We start from the raw sequence: 21,411 nt of genomic DNA, 5'->3' as shown, positions 1-21,411 counted from the left end.
CAACAGTTAAAGTATTACTGTAGAAATATTTCACATCAATTGTTACACTATTACTATTCAATTGTTACACATCAATAGTTACATTATTACTACTGAACAACTACACATAAATAGTTACAGTATTATTATAGAACAATTATGCACCACTAGTTACACTAATAATAGAGAATTATTACCCATAGATAGTTACACTATAACTACAGAACTATTACACATAATTAGTTACACTATTTCTTTAGAACTAACACACACCAATAGTTACCCTATTACTATATAACAATTAAACACCAATAGTTACACTATTACTATGGAACTTTTAAACACCAGTAGTTACACTATTACACATCAATAGTTACACTATTACTATAGAACTATTAAACATCAATATTTACACTTCTACTATAGAACTATTACATATCAATAGTTAGACTTCTACTATAGAACTATTACATAACAATAGTTACACTATTACCATGTAACTGCTACACACAAATATTTACACTACTATTAAAGAACTATTACACGTTAATATGTATACTACTACTACATAACTATTACACATCAATAGTTACCCTATTACTATAGAAGTATTAAACATCAATAGTTACACTATTACTATAGAACTATTACACGCTGATAGTTACACTATTACTATAGCACTATTACACACCTAAAGTTACACTATTGCTATAGAGCTGTTAAACACTAATAGTTACACTTATACTATAGAACTTTTACACATCAATAGTTACACTATTACTATAGAACTATTGAACATCAATAGTTACACTTTTACTATTGAATTATTATACATTAATAGTTAAACTATTACTATAGGCCTTTTACACATCAATAGTTACACTATTACTATAAAACTATTACAAACAAATAGTTATACTATTACTGTAGAACTATTAAACTCTAATTGTTATACTATTACAATAGAACTATTACACATCAAAAGTTAAACTATTACTATAGAACTTTTACACATCAATAGTTACACAATTACTATAAAACTATTACACACCAATAGTTACTCTGTTACTAAAGAGCTGTTACACATCAATAGTTACTCTAGTATTGGAGAACTATTAAACATCAATAGTTACTCTATTGCTATAGAACTTTTACACATCAATAGTTACACTATTACTATATAACTATTAAACACCAATAGTTATACTGTTACTATGGAACTATTACACTGTTACTATGGAACTATTAAACACGAGTAGTTACACTATTACTATAGAACTATTAGACACCAATAGTTACAATATTACTATAGAACTATTAAAAATGAATCGTTACACTATTACTATTTATTTATTACATATCAAAACTTACACTATTACTACAGAACTATTACACATCAATAGTTACACTACTATTATAGAACTATTACACATAAATATTTATACTTCTACTACAGAACTATTACACATCAACAGTTACACTATTACTATAGAACTATTAAACACTAATAGTCACACTCTTTCTAAAGAACTATTACACATCAACAGTTAAACTAACACTATAGAACTATTACAAATCAATAGTTACACTATTACTACAGAACTATTACACATCAATAGTTACACTACTAATATAGAACTAGTACACATCAAAACTTATACTACTACTGCATATCTATTACACATGAATAGTTACACTATTACTATAGAATTATTACACACTAATAGTTACATTATTACTGTAGAACTATTAAAAACTAATAGTCACGCTCTTTCTAAATAACTTTTACATATCAACAGTTAAACTAATACTATGTAACTGCTACACATCAATAGTTACTCTATTACTATAGAACTATTACATATTAATAGTTACACTATTACTACAGAACTATTACACATCAATAGTTACACTGTTACTGTACAACTATTACACACCAGTAGTAACACTCTTGCTATAGAACTATTACAAATCAGTAGTTATACTATTACTATAGAACTATTACACATCAATAGTTACACTATTACTATAGAACTACTACACACAAGTAGTCACACTATTACAATAGAACTAAGAAAAACTAATAGTTACACTATTACCACAGAACTATTACACATCAATAGTTACATTACAATTATAGAACTATTACACATCAATATTTATTCTACTTCTACAGAACCTTTCCACATCAGTAGATACACTATTAATAGAGAACTAGTACACACCAATAGTTAAACTATTCCTATAGAATTGCTACACATTAATAGTTACACTATTGCTATAGAACTATTAAACATGAATAGTTAAACTATTACTAAAGAGCCATTACACATCAACAGTTACACTATAACTGTAGAACTGTTACACATCAATAATTACACTGTTACTATTGAACTATTACATATCAATAGTTACACTACTACCACAGAACTATTACACATCAATAGTTACACTACTATTATAGAACTATTCCACATTAATATTTATACTAGTACTACATAACTATTACACATCAACAGTTACCATATTACTACGGAACTATTACACACCAATAGTTAAACTATTACTATAGAACAATTTCACATCACTAGTTACACTACTACTATAGAACTATTTCATAACAATAGTTATACTATTACCATAGAAATGCTACACAACAATAGTTACACAATTAGAATAGAATTGTTGCACATCAATAGTTACACGATTACTATGGAACCATTACAAATCAATAGTTAAACTATTACTATATAACTATTACAAACTTACAGTTAAACTATTACTATAGAACAATTACAAATCAATAGTTACACTATTACTATAGAACTATTACACACCAAAAGTTACACTATTACTTTAGCAGTATTATCAACAATATTTATACTCTTACTCTGGCACAACTACACACAAATAGTTACACTATTACTACAGAACTATTACACTACAATTGTTACAACATTACTATAGAACTATTACACATCAAAAGTTACACTATTACTATAGAGCTATTACTCACTGATAGTTACATTATTACTACAGAACACGTCAGTAGTTACACTTTTACTATAGAACTATTACACACCAATAGTTACACCATTGATGTAGAACTATTACACATAAGTAATTATACTATTACTTTAGAACTATTACACATCAATAGTTACACTTTTACTATAGCACTGACACACACCACTACTTACACTATTACTATAGAACTATTACATACCAATAGTTACACTATTATTATAGAACTATTACACACCAGTAGTTACATTTTTACTATAGAACTATTACACATCAATAATTAAACTGTTGCTATAGAACTTTTACACATAAAGAGTTACACTATTACTATAAAACTATTACACATCAATAGTTATACTATTACAATAGAACTATACACTTCAATAGTTAGACTTTTACTATAGAACTATTACATAACAATAGTTACACTAGTACCATAGAACTAATACACAGCACTACTTACACTATTGGAATAGAAATATTGCACATCAAAAGTTACACTATTAGTATAGAACTATTACACATTAATAGTTACACTATTACTATTGAACTATTACACATCAATAGTTACAATAATTCTATAAAACTATTAAACACTAATAGTTACACTTTTACTATAGAAATATTACACATCCATAGTTGGACTATTACTATAGAACGATTACATAACAATAGTTACACTATTACTACACAACTGTTACACAACACATGTTAAACCATTGTTATAGAACTATTACATATCAATAGTTACACTATTACTACAGAACAATTACACACCAATAGTTACACTATTACTATAGAACTATTACACATCAATAGTTACACTATTACTGTAGAACTTCTTACACTTCAACATTTACACTGTTACTATAGAACTATTGAACATTTATAGTTACAATTTTACTATAGAACTTTTACATATAATTAGTTACAATATTACTATAAAACTATTGTACATCAATAGTTATACTATTATTGTAGAACATTTAATCCCTTAAAGTTATACTATTACTATAGAACTATTACACTTCAATAGTTACACTAATTACTATAGAACAACTACACGCTAATAGTTACACTATTACACACTGATTGTTACAGTGTGTACACTATTACTATAGCTATATTAAACATCAATTGTTAAACTATTACTATAGAACTGTTATAAATCAATAGTTACACTATTACTATTGAACGATTTTACACATTAATAGTTACATTATTGCTGTTGACATATTACACATCAATAGTTACACTACTATTATAGAACTATTCCACATTCATATTTATACTAGTACTACATAACTATTACACATCAACAGTTACCATATTACTACGGAACGATTACACACCAATAGTTAAACTATTACTATAGAACAATTTCACATCAATAGTTGCACTACTACTATAGAACTATTTCATAACAATAGTTATACTATTACAATTGAACTGCTACACAACAATAGTTACACAATTAGAATAGAATTGTTGCACATCAATAGTTACACGATTACTATGGAACCATTACAAATCAATAGTTACACTATTACTATATAACTATTACACACTTACAGTTAAACTATTACTATAGAACAATTACATATCAATAGTTACACTATTACTATAGAACTATTACACACCAAAAGTTACACTATTACTTTAGCAGTATTATCAACAATATTTGCACTCTTTCTTTAGCACAACTACACACAAATAGATTCACTATTACTACAGAACTATTACACATCAGTAGTTACACTTTTACTATAGCACTATTACACACCAATAGTTATACTATTACTATAGAACTATTACACTTCAATAGTTAGACTATTACTATAGAACTATTAAACACCAATAGTTACACTATTACTGTAGAACTATTACACTTCAATAGTTAGACTATTACTATAGAACTATTAAACACCAATGGTTACACTATTGCTATAGAACTATTACACATCAACAGTTATACTATTACTATAGAACTATTAAACACCAATAGTTACACTGTTACTATGGAACTATTACACGCTGATAGTTACACTACTAATATAGATCTATTAAACACTAATAGTTACACTGTTAGAATATAATTATTTCACATAAATAGTTACACTATTACTATAGAACGATTACACACTAATAGTTACACTATTACTACAGCAATATTAGCCATCAATATTTGCACTATTACTATTGCGCTACCACACACGAATAGTTATACTATTAATACAGAACTATTACACAACAAATGTTAAACCATTATTATAGAACTATTACACATCAGTAGTTACACTACAATTATAGAACTATTACACATCAATATTTATACTGCTACTACAGAACTTTTACACATCAGTAGTTACACTATTAATATTGAACAAGTCCACACCAATAGTTACACTATTACTATAGAATTATTACACACTAATAGTTACACTATTACCACAGAACTATTACACATCAATAGTTACACTAATTACTATAGAACTACTACACGCTAATAGTTACACTATTACACACTGATTGTTACAGTGTGTACACTATTACTATAGATATATTAAACATCAATAGTTACACTATTAAAATAGAACTATTACAAATCAATAGTTACACTATTACTATAGAACTATTACACGCTCGATAGTTACACTACTACTATAGATCTATTAAACACCAATAGTTACACTGTTAGAATGGAACTATTTCACATCAAATAGTTACACTATTACTATAGAACGATTACACACTAATAGTTACACTATTACTACAGCAATATTAGCCATCAATATTTGCACTATTACTATTGCGCTACCACACACGAATAGTTATACTATTAATACAGAACTATTACACAACAAATGTTAAACCATTATTATAGAACTATTACACATCAGTAGTTACACTACAATTATAGAACTATTACACATCAATATTTATACTGCTACTACAGAACTTTTACACATCAGTAGTTACACTATTAATATTGAACAAGTCCACACCAATAGTTACACTATTACTATAGAATTATTACACACTAATAGTTACACTATTACCACAGAACTATTACACATCAATAGTTACACTAATTACTATAGAACTACTACACGCTAATAGTTACACTATTACACACTGATTGTTACAGTGTGTACACTATTACTATAGATATATTAAACATCAATAGTTACACTATTAAAATAGAACTATTACAAATCAATAGTTACACTATTACTATAGAACTATTACACGTCAATAGTTACACTATTACTATAGAACTATTAAACACCAATTGTTACACTATTGCTATAGAACTATTACACATCAATAGTTATACTATTACTATAGAACTATTACACGTCAATAGTTACACTATTACTATAGAACTATTACACATCAAAAGTTACACTATTACTATAGAACTATTACACACTAATAGTTACACTGTTAGAATATAATTATTTCACATAAATAGTTACACTATTACTATAGAACTCTTACACATCAATAGTTACACTACTACTATAGAACGATTACACATCAATAGTTATACTATTACTATAGAACTATTACACATCAATAGTTACACTATTACTATAGAACTATTACACATTAATAGTTAAACTATTGCTGTTCAACTATTACACATCAATAGTTTAACTATTACAATATAACTATTACACACCAATAGTTATAATATTACTGTAGAACTATTACACTTCAATAGTTAGACTATTACTATAGAACTATTAAACACCAATTGTTACACTATTGCTATAGAACTATTACACATCCATAGTTATACTATTACTATAGAACTATTACACGTCAATCGTTACACTGTTACTATGGAACTATTACACGCTGATAGTTGCACTATTAATATAGATCTATTAAACACTAATAGTTACACTGTTAGAATATAATTATTACACATAAATAGTTACACTATTACTATAGAACTATTACACGTCAATAGTTACACTATTACTATAGAACTATTACACGTCAATAGTTACACTATTACTATAGAACTATTACACATAAATAGTTACACTATTACTATAGAACTATTACACATAAATAGTTACACTATTACTATAGAACTATTACACATAAATAGTTACACTATTACTAAAGAACTATTACACGTCAATAGTTACACTATTACTTTTGAACTATTACAGACTAATAATTACAATATTACTGTAGCACTATTACACACTAATAGTTACACTATTACTACAGCAATATTAGCCATCAATATTTGCACTATTACTATTGCGCTACCACACACGAATAGTTATACTATTAATACAGAACTATTACACGAAAAATGTTAAACCATTATTATAGAACTATTACACAACAAATTTAAACCATTATTATAGAACTGTTACACATCAATAGTTACACTACAATTATATAACTATTACACATCAATATTTATACTACTACTACAGAACTTTTACACATCAGTAGTTACACTATTAATATTGAACAAGTCCACACCAATAGTTACACTATTACCATAGAATTATTACACACTAATAGTTTCACTATTGCTATAGAACTGTTAAACACTCTGTTCAACTATTACACATCAATAGTTTAACTATTACAATATAACTATTACACACCAATAGTTATAATATTACTATAGAACTATTACACTTCAATAGTTAGACTATTACTATAGAACTATTAAACACCAATTGTTACACTATTGCTATAGAACTATTACACATCCATAGTTTTACTATTACTATAGAACTATTACACGTCAATAGTTACACTGTTACTATAGAACTATTACACGTCAATAGTTACACTATTACTATAGAACTATTACACATAAATAGTTACACTATTACTATAGAACTACTATTACACGTCAATAGTTACACTATTACTATAGAACTATTACACATAAATAGTTACACTATTACTATAGAACTATTACACGTCAATAGTTACACTATTACTATAGAACTATTACACATAAATAGTTACACTATTACTAAAGAACTATTACACGTCAATAGTTACACTATTACTTTTGAACTATTACAGACTAATAATTACAATATTACTGTAGCACTATTACACACTAATAGTTACACTATTACTACAGCAATATTAGCCATCAATATTTGCACTATTACTATTGCGCTACCACACACGAATAGTTATACTATTAATACAGAACTATTACACGAAAAATGTTAAACCATTATTATAGAACTATTACACAACAAATTTAAACCATTATTATAGAACTGTTACACATCAATAGTTACACTACAATTATATAACTATTACACATCAATATTTATACTACTACTACAGAACTTTTACACATCAGTAGTTACACTATTAATATTGAACAAGTCCACACCAATAGTTACACTATTACCATAGAATTATTACACACTAATAGTTTCACTATTGCTATAGAACTGTTAAACACTCTGTTCAACTATTACACATCAATAGTTTAACTATTACAATATAACTATTACACACCAATAGTTATAATATTACTATAGAACTATTACACTTCAATAGTTAGACTATTACTATAGAACTATTAAACACCAATTGTTACACTATTGCTATAGAACTATTACACATCCATAGTTTTACTATTACTATAGAACTATTACACGTCAATAGTTACACTGTTACTATAGAACTATTACACGTCAATAGTTACACTATTACTATAGAACTATTACACATAAATAGTTACACTATTACTATAGAACTACTATTACACGTCAATAGTTACACTATTACTATAGAACTATTACACATAAATAGTTACACTATTACTATAGAACTATTACACGTCAATAGTTACACTATTACTTTTGAAATATTACAGACTAATAATTACACTATTACTGTAGCACTATTACACACTAATAGTTACACTATTACTACAGCAATATTAGCCATCAATATTTGCACTATTACTATTGCGCTACCACACACGAATAGTTATACTATTAATACAGAACTATTACACGAAAAATGTTAAACCATTATTATAGAACTATTACACAACAAATGTTAAACCATTATTATAGAACTGTTACACATCAATAGTTACACTACAATTATATAACTATTACGCATCAATATTTATACTACTACTACAGAACTTTTACACATCAGTAGTTACACTATTAATATTAAACAAGTCCACACCAATAGTTACACTATTACCATAGAATTTTTACACACTAATAGTTTCACTATTGCTATAGAACTGTTAAAAACTAATAGTTACACTTTTACCAAATAACTTTTTACACATCAATAGTTACCCTACTATTATAGAACTATTAAAAATTCATGTTTATACTACTGCTACATAACTATTACTAATCAACAGTTACCTTATGACTATAGAACGATTTCACATCAATAGCTACACTATTACTATAGAACTCTTATACATCAATAGTTACACTACTACTAAAGAACTATTATAAATCAATAGTTACACTAATACTACAGAACTATTACACATCAATAGTTACACAATTACAACAGAACTATTTCACATCAACAGTTACACTACTACTACAGAACTATTACACATCAATAGTTACACTATTACTATAAAACTATTACAAACAAATAGTTACACTATTACTATAGAACTATTCAACATCAATAGTTACACTATTACTATAGAACTATTACACATCAATAGTTACACTATTACTATATTACTATTACACGTCAATAGTTACACTATTACAATATAACTATTACACATCAACAGTTACACTGTTACTATATTAATATTACACATCAATAGTTACACTTTTACTATATAACTATTACACATCAATAGTTACACTATTACTATAGAACTATTGAACATCAATTGTTACACTTTTAGTATATAACTATTACACATCAAAAGTTACACTTTTACTATAGAACTAATACACATTAATAGTTAAACTATTACTATAGAACTTTTACACGTAAGTAAGTAGTTACACTATTTCCATAAAACTATTACACATCAATAGTTACACAATTACAACAGAACTATTTCGCATCAATAGTTACACTACTACTACAGAACTATTACACATCAATAGTTACACTATTACTATAAAACTATTTCAAACAAATAGTTACACTATTACTATAGAACTATTCAACATCAATAGTTACACTATTACTATAGAACTATTACACATCAATAGTTACACTATTACTATATTACTATTACACATCAATAGTTACACTATTACAATAGAACTATTACACATCAACAGTTACACTGTTACTATATTAATATTACACATCAATAGTTACACTTTTACTATATAACTATTACACATCAATAATTACACTATTACTATAGATGTATTAAACATCAATTGTTACACTTTTAGTATATAACTATTACACATAAAAAGTTACACTTTTACTATAGAACTAATACACATTAATAGTTAAACTACTACTATAGAACTTTTACACGTAAGTAGTTACACTATTTCCATAAAACTATTACACATAAATAGTTATACTATTGCTGTAGAACTATTAAACACTAATAGTTCTACTATTACTATAGAACTATTACATATCAATAGTTACACTATTACTATTGAACTATTAAACACTAATAGTTACACTGTTGCTATGGAACTATTACACATCAAAAGTCACGGTATTACGATAGAACTATTACACAACAATAGTTACACTATTACTATAGAACTATTACACATCAGTAGTTATACTACTATTATAGAACTATTACACATCAGTAGTTATACTATTACTATAGAACCATTACACATCAATATTTATACTACTACTACAGAACTTTTACACATCAATAGTTGCACTATTAATACAGTACTAGTACACACCAAAATATACACATTTACTATTGAATTATTACACACAAACAGTTACACTATTGCTTTTGAACTATTAAACACTAATAGTTACACTATTACCAAAGAGCCATTAAACATTAATAGTTACACTATTACTATAGAACTGTTACACATCAATAGTTACGCTATTACTATAGAACTGTTACACATCAATAGTTACACTATTACTATAGAACTATTACACATCAACAGTTACACTACTGTTATAGAACTATTACACATAAATATTTATACTACTACTACATAACTATTACATATCAATAGTTACCCTATTACAATAGAACTATTACACGCCAATAGTTACACTATTACTATAGAACTATTAAATACCAACAGTTACACTGTTACTATGGAACTAGTACACGCCAATAGTTACACTATTACTATAGAACTATTACACATCAGTGGTTATACTATTAGTTTAGAACTATTTCACATCACTAGTTACATTATTACTATAGAACTATTACACACAGGTAGTCACACTATTACTATAGAACTATGAAACACTAATAGTTACACTATTACTACAGAACTATTACACATCAATAGTTACACCACAATTATAGAACTATTACACATCAACATATATACTACCACTACATAACTTTTACACATCAATAGTTACACTATGATTATAGAACTAATACACACCTATAATTACACTATTACTAGAGAATTTTTAAACACTAATAGTTACACTATTACTTAAGTGCCATTACACATCAACAGTTACACTATTACTATAAAACTGTTACACATCAATAGTTACACTGTTACTATATTAATATTACACATCAATAGTTACACTTTTACTATATAACTATTACACATCAATAGTTACACTATTACTATAGAACTATTGAACATCAATTGTTACACTTTTAGTATATAACTATTACACATCAAAAGTTACACTTTTACTATAGAACTAATACACATTAATAGTTAAACTATTACTATAGAACTTTTACACGTAAGTAAGTAGTTACACTATTTCCATAAAACTATTACACATCAATAGTTACACAATTACAACAGAACTATTTCGCATCAATAGTTACACTACTACTACAGAACTATTACACATCAATAGTTACACTATTACTATAAAACTATTTCAAACAAATAGTTACACTATTACTATAGAACTATTCAACATCAATAGTTACACTATTACTATAGAACTATTACACATCAATAGTTACACTATTACTATATTACTATTACACATCAATAGTTACACTATTACAATAGAACTATTACACATCAACAGTTACACTGTTACTATATTAATATTACACATCAATAGTTACACTTTTACTATATAACTATTACACATCAATAATTACACTATTACTATAGATATATTAAACATCAATTGTTACACTTTTAGTATATAACTATTACACATAAAAAGTTACACTTTTACTATAGAACTAATACACATTAATAGTTAAACTACTACTATAGAACTTTTACACGTAAGTAGTTACACTATTTCCATAAAACTATTACACATAAATAGTTATACTATTGCTGTAGAACTATTAAACACTAATAGTTCTACTATTACTATAGAACTATTACACATCAATAGTTACACTATTACTATTGAACTATTAAACACTAATAGTTACACTGTTGCTATGGAACTATTACACATCAAAAGTCACGGTATTACGATAGAACTATTACACAACAATAGTTACACTATTACTATAGAACTATTACACATCAGTAGTTATACTACTATTATAGAACTACTACACATCAGTAGTTATACTATTACTATAGAACCATTACACATCAATATTTATACTACTACTACAGAACTTTTACACATCAATAGTTGCACTATTAATACAGTACTAGTACACACCAAAATATACACATTTACTATTGAATTATTACACACAAACAGTTACACTATTGCTTTTGAACTATTAAACACTAATAGTTACACTATTACCAAAGAGCCATTAAACATTAATAGTTACACTATTACTATAGAACTGTTACACATCAATAGTTACGCTATTACTATAGAACTGTTACACATCAATAGTTACACTATTACTATAGAACTATTACACATCAACAGTTACACTACTGTTATAGAACTATTACACATAAATATTTATACTACTACTACATAACTATTACATATCAATAGTTACCCTATTACAATAGAACTATTACACGCCAATAGTTACACTATTACTATAGAACTATTAAATACCAACAGTTACACTGTTACTATGGAACTAGTACACGCCAATAGTTACACTATTACTATAGAACTATTACACATCAGTGGTTATACTATTAGTTTAGAACTATTTCACATCACTAGTTACATTATTACTATAGAACTATTACACACAGGTAGTCACACTATTACTATAGAACTATGAAACACTAATAGTTACACTATTACTACAGAACTATTACACATCAATAGTTACACCACAATTATAGAACTATTACACATCAACATATATACTACCACTACATAACTTTTACACATCAATAGTTACACTATGATTATAGAACTAATACACACCTATAATTACACTATTACTAGAGAATTTTTAAACACTAATAGTTACACTATTACTTAAGTGCCATTACACATCAACAGTTACACTATTACTATAAAACTGTTACACATCAATAGTTACACTATTATGATATAACTATTATACATGAATATGTATACTACTATCACATAACTGTTACACATCAATAGTTACGCTATTACTACAGAACTATTACACATCAATAGATACACTATTACTACAGAACATTTATACATCGATAGTTAAACTATTATTATAGAACTATTACACATCAACAGTTACACTGTTACTATATTAATATTACACATCAATAGTTACATTTTTACTATATAACTATTACACATCGATAGTTACACTATTACAACAGACCTATTATACACCAATAGAAATACTACAACTATAGAACATTTTACACATCAATAGTTTGACTATTACTACGGAAGTATTACACAACAATTGTTACACCATTACTATAGAACTATTACACATCAGTAGTTAAACTATTTCTATAGAACTATTACACATCAGTAGTTACACTACAATTACAGAACTATTGCACATGAATATTTAAACTACTACTACATAACTATTACTAATCAATAGTTACCTTATTACTGTAGAAATTTTCCACATCAATAGTTAAACAATTACTATAGAACTCTTATACATCAATAGTTACACTATTACTACAGAACTATTACACATTAATAGTTACACTATTACAACAGAACTATTTCACATCAATAGTTACACTATTACTACAGAACTATTACACATCGATAGTTACACTATTACAACAGAACTATTACACATCAACAGTTACACTGTTACTATATTAATATTACACATCAATAGTTACATTTTTACTATATATCTATTACACATTGATAGTTACACTATAACAACAGACCTATTACACACCAATAGAAACACTACAACTATAGAACATTTTACACATCAATAGTTTGACTATTACTACAGAAGTATTACACAACAATTGTTACACCGTTACTATAGAACTGTTACACATCACTAGTTACACTATTACTACAGAACTGTTACACATCACTAGTTACACTGCAATTACAGTACTATTGCACATGAATATTTATACTACTGCTACATAACTATTACTAATCAATTGTTACCTTATTACTATAGAAATTTTCCAGATCAATAGTTAAACAATTACTATAGAACTCTTATACATCAATAGTTACACTATTACTACAGAACTGTTACACATCAATAGTTACACAATTACAACAGAACTATTTCACATCAATAGTTACACTGTTACTATATTAATATTACACATCAATAGTTACATTTTTACTATATTACTATTACACATTGATAGTTACACTATAACAACAGACCTATTACACACCAATAGAAACACTACAACTATAGAACATTTTACACATCAGTAGTTTGACTATCACTATAGAACAATTGAACATCAATAGTTACACTATTACTACAGAACTATTACACATAAACAGTTACACTATTGCTGTAGAACTAACACACACCATTAGTTACACTATTACTAAAATCTATTACACACCAATAGTTACAGTATTACTGTAGAACTATTAAACATCAATAGTTACACTTTTACTATAGAACTAATGCACATCAATAGTTAAACTATTACTATAGAACTATTAAACACTAATATTTAAACTATTACTAAAGAACTGTTTCACACCAATAGTTGCGCTGTTACTATAGAACTATTACACAACAATAGTTACACTATTACCACAGAACTATTACACATCAATAGTTATACTACTATTATAGAACTATTACCCATCAATAGTTACACTATTTCTATAGAACTGTTTCACACCAATAGTTGCGCTGTTACTATAGAACTCTATTACACAACAATAGTTACACTATTACCACAGAACTATTACACATCAATAGTTATACTACTATTATAGAACTATTACACATCAATAGTTACACTATTACTATAGAACTAACACACATCAATAGTTACACTATTACTATAGAACCATTACACATCAATAGTTACACTATTACTATAGAACCATTACACATCAATAGTTACACTATTACTATAGAACTATTACACAACAATAGTTACACTATTACCACAGAACTATTACACATCAATAGTTACACTATTACTATAGACCTATTACACATCAATAGTTACACTTTTACTATACAACCATTACACATCAATAGTTACCCTATTACTACAGAACTATTACACATCAATAGTTACACTATTACTATAGAACTAACAGACATCAATAGTTACACTATTACTACAGAACTATTACACATCAATAGTTACACTATTTCAATTACACATCAATAGTTACACTTTTACTATATAACTATTTCACATCAATAGTTACACTTTTACTACAGACCTATTACACATCAATAGTTACACTATTACTACAGAACGATTACACACCAATAGTTATACTATGACTGTAGAACATTACACATCAAAAGTTTCACTATTACTATGAAACTATTACACACCAATAGTTACACTGTTACTATAGAACTATTACACATTAATAGTTACACTATTACTATAAAACTATTACACACTAATAGTTATACTGTTACTATAGAAATATTACATACCAATAGTTACACTGTTACTATAGAACTATTACACACAAGAAGTTACACTATTACTACAGAACTATTACACAACTATAGTTACACCATTACTATAGAACTAACACACATTAGTAGTTACCCTATTACTACAGAACTATTACACATCAATAGTTACACTATTACTATAGAACCATTACACATCAATAGTTACACTATTACTATAGAACTATTACACAACAATAGTTACACTATTACCACAGAACTATTACACATCAATAGTTACACTATTACTATAGACCTATTACACATCAATAGTTACACTTTTACTATAGAACCATTACACATCAATAGTTACCCTATTACTACAGAACTATTACACATCAATAGTTACACTATTTCAATTACACATCAATAGTTACACTTTTACTATATAACTATTTCACATCAATAGTTACACTTTTACTACAGACCTATTACACATCAATAGTTACACTATTACTACAGAACGATTACACACCAATAGTTATACTATGACTGTAGAACATTACACATCAATAGTTTCACTATTACTATGAAACTATTACACACCAATAGTTACACTGTTACTATGGAACTATTACACGCCAATGGTTACACTATTACTATAGAACTATTACACATTAATAGTTACACTATTACTATAAAACTATTACACACTAATAGTTATACTGTTACTATAGAAATATTACATACCAATAGTTACACTATTACTACAGAACTAACAGACATCAATAGTTACACTATTACTATAGAACTATTACACATCAATAGTTACACTATTTCAATTACACATCAATAGTTACACTTTTACTATATAACTATTTCACATCAATAGTTACACTTTTACTACAGACCTATTACACATCAATAGTTACACTATTACTACAGAACGATTACACACCAATAGTTATACTATGACTGTAGAACATTACACATCAAAAGTTTCACTATTACTATGAAACTATTACACACCAATAGTTACACTGTTACTATAGAACTATTACACATTAATAGTTACACTATTACTATAAAACTATTACACACTAATAGTTATACTGTTACTATAGAAATATTACATACCAATAGTTACACTGTTACTATAGAACTATTACACACAAGAAGTTACACTATTACTACAGAACTATTACACAACTATAGTTACACCATTACTATAGAACTAACACACATTAGTAGTTACCCTATTACTACAGAACTATTACACATCAATAGTTACACTATTACTATAGAACGTTTACACACTAATAGTTATACTTTTACTATGCTGAGCATAGAATAATTTACTATACTATGACTTACATTCTTGAGCCTACTAACAAACTAATATTTCTTTACCTTCTTGTTTTCTTGTTTAAGGTTTTTTGTACAAACAAATTAAACTTAGATCTTCTTTCCAATAATAGTTTTCACTTTGATGCCAATATGCTTGTTGTTATGTATCATTGTTCACTCAATACATTTTTAGCATCTAATGAATGGCGAGGGCCTCCCCAACTGAGAGGTTTCTATTGTAATTAAGTGGCACACTGTGGACTCTTTTTCACCAATGTCATGCTAGCCCTGCCATTCTCTCCCTGGTTCTCACAGCAGCACCACTGAATGCTACACTACATAGCCAAAAGTATGTGGACACTCCTTCAAATTAATGGATTCAGCTATTTCAGCTACACACGCTGACATGTGTATAAAATCGAGCACACCGGCATGCAATCTCCATAGACAAACATTGGCAGTAGAATGGCCTTACTGAAGAGCTCAGTGACATTCAACATGGCACCGTCATAGGATGTCACCTTTTCAACAAGTCAGTTTGTTAAATTTCTGCCCTGCTAGATCTGCCCCGGTCAACTGTAAGTACTGTTATTGTGAAGTGGAAATGTCTAGGAGAAACAACGGCTCAGCCGTGAAGTGGTAGGCCACGCAAGCTCACAGAACGGGACTGCCGAGTGCTGAAGCATGTACCACGTAAAAATCATCTGTCCTCGGTTGCAACACTCACTACCAAATTCCAAACTGCCTCTGGAAGCAATGTCAGCACAAGAACTGTTTGTCGGGAGCTTCATGAAATGAGTTGACATGGCCGAGCAGCCTCACACAAGCCTAAGATCACCACACGCAATGCCAATCGTCAGTTGGGGAGGTGTAAACTTGCCGCAATTGGACTCTGGAGCAGTGGAAACGCATTCTCTGGAGTGATGAATCATGCTTTACCATCTGGTAGTTCGAGACGAATCGGGAGAGCACTACCTGACCTAATGCATAGTACCAACTGTAAAGTTTGGTGGAGTAGGACTAATGGTCTGGGGCTGTTTTTCATGGTTCGGGCTAGGCCCCTTAGTTCCAGTGAAGGGAAATCTTAACGCTACTGCATACAATGACATTCTAGAGGATTCTGGCCTTCCAACTTTGTGGAAACAGATTGGGGAAGGCCCTTTCCTGTTTCAGCATGACAATGCCCCCGTGCACATAGCGAGGTCCATACAGAAATGGTTTGTCGAGATCGGTGTGGAAGTACTTGACTGGCCTGCACAGAGCCCTGATCTCAACCCCATCGAACACCTTTGGGATGAATTGGAACGCGACTGCGAGCCAGGCCTAATTGCCCAACATCTGTGCCCGACCTCACTAATGCTCTTGTGGTTGAATGGAAGCAAGTCCCCACAGCAATGTTCCAACATCTAGTGGAAAGCCTTCCCAGAAGAGTGGAGGCTGATATAACAGCAAGGGGGGGACCAAATCCATGATTTTGGAATGACATGTTTGACGATGTAGTGTATGTACATCTATCTAGATGCTGGCTGCACACCACCTCTATCGGCGAGGGGAAAATACTACCCCCTTCCACAACAAAACCAAATTAATCCAAAATATCTCTCACAAAAAGATCTCTCATAATGTGGTGGCTATGTACCTTATAAGAATCATGTGCTTAGGAGCAGCCATCGTGATAGTCTCCCAGGACCATAGTGAGTAGCATGGGGCAGTCAAAAACACAACAGCCACCTCAAGGTCAGAGAAACACCTCAAAGGAAAGCAGAGATGTATTCCTCTCTCTCAGTTCATATTTGTGCCAGTAGTTTATCTCAACTAACTCACCTGTCTCTGTCTGGTGTACAGTACGTCTAAGTGTCCATAGCTGTAGAAGAAAAGCATCAGAAAGCGTCTAGACAGGTCAGGTATGGTATGGAACGTGTGTGTGTGTCTCCTGGTGTGGTGGCGAGACCCTCCTCAGCTCAGCTCAGCTCAGCTCAGCTCAGTCCATATAGAAAAACACTTACTGCTAATGCAAATAGCAGGGCAGCATAAATCAGGGGCCACACGCGGCCGGGAGAATATCGTGTAATAGTTATTGCGAAATGAAGTGGCACTGGGATCAATAACCCACTATATCTCACTCTGGTGTAATGGTGCAGGGGGAAGCTGGAGGCCAGAGGAGACAGCAGTCCAGGTCTCTCCATCCCTCCACTGGGCTTGTAAATCTGCCTGACCTGCAGCCTGCTACTCTGCTACCCCCTTATTAAAACGCATACGGAATCAGCAGCCCCCCAAAACCAGAATGTAATCCACTGACCTGGAGTCAGCCGTAACAGAGAGGCATGGCTCCCCTTGTCTTGTGGCAGGCCACGGGTCAGGGATTGACTGTCCGGAAGAGGCTAGGCCCCGCCTCTCACTAGGAATGAAAGGAATAGTGTTTAAACAAATGTGTGGTTAATTTCAATGTTTGCTGGTAAAATATTTAGATGCCACAGCAGTGGAGTCAGAATGGTTATGTACAGGTACAGGTACAGCTACAGTCTCTGTGGTCTGTATAGTTTATTTCCTGAAAGGCTGCTGATTAGATGTTCTTTCTTTTATTTCAACAAGGAAAATTCAAGTGTATGAGGTTAAATATATTGAATTGAACGTTCGGGCACTCTGTCATATGTGTGATATGAAAATGACGTGAAAATCAAAGGCAGGAGGAGGGATGGTATTAAACATTCACTGCTGAGGTTCTCCCCTCCTTTTGTAAAATGTTCTTTATGCATATAATGTCTACAAGTTTTCCTTTTCTAGCCTCTGGGTTGAAATGAAACCCACTAAAAAACAGCAGACAAGCTTAGCTAGCAGACATGTACGTATATGAAGAATGTGGTCATAATACCATTTGCAAGCTCATGTAGCACAGGCCCATTCATACACAAGGCCCTGTTCTGTGTTAAGTGTGGCCTTATTGGTCAGTAAGAAGAACGTTTACAAAAGTATGCGAATCGGAAAGCTGATGATTCAAAATGACAATTGTGGCTTGTTGTTTTCTACGAGGACAGTGATTGAAATGGATGAAATCAAATTGGATTTCATATTCGATTGAAGGTTGAGGATAATGATTATCTCGTCTTGTGCCTTTCAGGTCTGTGAAGAAGGTTCCTGGTAACACCACGGCAACAATCGGTAAGTGTGTCCTCACAAATTCATGTTTTTCTTTTCATCTTCAGTGTGAATTTCACTGTGAGCACTTCAAAAAAACTCAATTTTTGTCTGATGATTATTTATTTCATTTTTTAACCTTGCTCAATGCATTTAGTTAGAGAACTCCACTATGAGGCGGAGAGGACAGTTGGTTTGGTGGAGAGTGTTCTTTCATGACAGTGGATGTGCAGAAACCCATTACAGTATTGATCTGGATACTGTGTCCACCTGCCGTATGCCATTCCAGCACTCTGTCACTCACACAAGACTAGGGATAAAAAATGGAGAGCCACCTCTCTCAAAATGTGACTTTGGTGGGGACAACTTACAGGTAAAAATCACAGACGCTGACCATGAAGTCTTCTGTCACGCCAAAGCATCTGTGGCGTGGAATTATTACCGTGTGATCTGTACTTTTAAAGAATCGATTAAATTAGGTTTTGCCTTGCAATCATTGTAACATGTTCCTTCAGTTCAACTTTATAGTCACACACTGTATGAATTCATCATTTTTTAATTTCAAATGTTTCTTATGCATTGAATAACTTAGAGTATTTAATCAGCCCCTAGAAAATTACATTCTACTACGAAAGTAGTAATTAGCATGTGACTCAAATTGCTTAAAGATATAATGGTAATTATTATTTAACAAATGAATAGTATTGATGAAATATTCACTTCATAATATATTATCAATTAAGTGAATATTTCATTGATGAGGGTCTGTTGAAATATTGTTAGTTGGATGTTACAATGAA

The 21,411-nt window shown here is 29.5% G+C and overlaps 1 protein-coding gene across 2 annotated transcripts in view; it reads left to right on the top strand.

The window, feature by feature from the left end:
- LOC106587324 (zinc finger homeobox protein 3) overlaps positions 1-21,411 on the top strand; it is a 328,380-nt gene that overhangs the window by 52,958 nt on the left and 254,011 nt on the right. For both annotated transcript variants that reach the window (XM_045709036.2, XM_045709037.2), the window contains exon 2: positions 20,595-20,635. The gene's annotated coding sequence lies outside the window, so the exon portion shown is untranslated. The remainder of the gene's footprint in view (positions 1-20,594; positions 20,636-21,411) is intronic.

The sequence above is a fragment of the Salmo salar genome, chromosome 26 (assembly GCF_965601325.2).
Source record: "Salmo salar chromosome 26, fSalSal1, whole genome shotgun sequence".
Lineage (NCBI taxonomy): Eukaryota > Metazoa > Chordata > Actinopteri > Salmoniformes > Salmonidae > Salmo > Salmo salar.
The sequence above is the reverse complement of the archived record's forward strand: the minus strand, read 5'-3'. Positions and strand labels throughout refer to the sequence as shown.